The sequence below is a fragment of the Schistocerca nitens genome, chromosome 8, assembly GCF_023898315.1.
Source record: "Schistocerca nitens isolate TAMUIC-IGC-003100 chromosome 8, iqSchNite1.1, whole genome shotgun sequence".
NCBI classification, from domain to species: Eukaryota; Metazoa; Arthropoda; class Insecta; order Orthoptera; family Acrididae; genus Schistocerca; species Schistocerca nitens.
In genome coordinates, this window is record NC_064621.1 from 191793529 (window position 1) to 191795372 (window position 1844).

The 1844-nt window shown below is 45.1% G+C and overlaps 1 non-coding gene across 1 annotated transcript; it reads left to right on the top strand.

Annotated features, from left to right (window-relative positions):
• The first annotated feature begins 1201 nt into the window (after positions 1–1201).
• Trnaa-cgc (transfer RNA alanine (anticodon CGC)) lies at positions 1202–1274 on the top strand. Its single transcript has one exon. It is a non-coding gene; the product is annotated as a tRNA-Ala (tRNA).
• Positions 1275–1844: the final 570 nt, after the last annotated feature.

A 1844-nucleotide genomic window follows, 5' to 3' on the forward strand; every position in this document is an offset into this window, starting at 1 on the left:
CAAAATTTGATGTACGGTTGAAGTGTTTAGCCCATCATACTTATCGTTAAATGTCGCTGTAATCTAACAAGACCACCCACACATTCCACGTTTTCATCAAGTATTGAAGTTGAAGGTCCTCGTGAGTGACGTTCGTCTTCCACGTGTTCTCGGCCGTCCACAAGTGATCTGTGCCAGCGAGAAACTTGTGCTCCTGATAAACAATGTGGTCACAGGCTTGCTTCAACTTTTCAAAGGTCGCACTAGCGGATTTAAATATTTGAAAATAAAACTTGATTGCATAACGTTGCTCTGTGATCTGCTGTTCCAGTTTCGTAACACATGATAAAAACACTACATCACTGATGGCGCTCTCAAAAATCAAGTGATGTCTGTACGGAGCTGAAACTTGGAATGAGCATTTGGAAGGGATGAACAAGGCGGTCTACTTAAGTAGAACAACACAGCATTTCCAGATCGTCTGTAATCTCACTAATTTTCTCACACATCTCGTACTCGCTTGTTCTGGACTTGAAACACAATCGCCTTTTGTTTGTGCATGCACTGGACTTGAAATACACTCTATTTTGATCTTAAGGAAAACTGCCACTCCACAACGTTTGATTGCTGCATTAATAAGTATAAAGAGAATTTGCATTTCATAGCGCCCACCCTTGCTGTACGTATACGGGAGACTTATTTCTTTGGAACGATTCTGGTCTATTCTGGGAGTGCGGTGGAGATCCACACTGTAAAGATGTCGCTTCGTCGCGGGGACAATACACGTCGCTACGCTTGGAGGGGCTTGACCTGCTGTAGTCGGCGGAGTTGGCTGGACGAAGTCCAGAGGCGCAGTCAGCGGAAACAAAAAAGAGGCGAACTCCCAGCTGCAGCGGCAAGTACCCCCTCTGTCGTGAACCCCCAGTCGTCAGCAGAGCGGCGAGCTGCCTCAGTGAAGTAGCCAGTGTTGGGATGTACTGGTATAAGCGAGCACATTAGACGTTTCGAGGGGTCATAATGAATGGTTTCTGACGTGAAAAGGTTTCATTTGCAACTGGTATTGAATAGTCTTAATCTCTGCAATTTTTCTATGATTATACGTCACAAAATTCAGTTCGAAACCGTGGTCTGAATTTGGATCCCTGCTTTTTGTGTGCTGAACATTACTTCTTTCTATTATCTTTTATGGACATTTGCTTTGCATTATTACGAGCCGGCACCGGGCGAGGTGGCGCAGTGGTTAGCACACTGGACTCGCATTCGGGAGGACGACGGTTCAATCCCGTCTCCGGCCATCCTGATTTAGGTTTTCCGTGATTTCCCTAAATCGTTTCAGGCAAATGCCGGGATGGCAAATGCCGGGAGCTTGCGCTCCGTCTCTAATGATCTCGTTGTCGACGGGACGTTAAACACTAACCACCACCATCACCACGAGCCGGCCGCGGTGGTCTAGCGGTTCTAGGCGCTCAGTCCGGACCCGCGGGACTGCTACGGTCGCAGGTTCGAATCCTGCCTCGGGCATGGATGTGTGTGATGTTCTTAGGTTAGTTAGGCTTAAGTAGTTCTAAGTTCTAGGGGACTGATGACCACAGATGTTAAGTCCCATAGTGCTCAGAGCCATTTGAACCATTATTACGACGGACAAAAATATGGTCACCATTACCAGATATTACGCCAGTGCAGTGTAGCATATCATATATTTGTTTAATTAATTTATTCATTTAAACTGATCTGCTTATTGCCATTAAACCCGATCTTACATCGGACGAGGGTTTCACACATACAGTATATTTTTAACATCATAGTTACCCACGAAATAACAGTTTTAATATGACAAACAATATTAAAATGATCTGAGTGTCTAT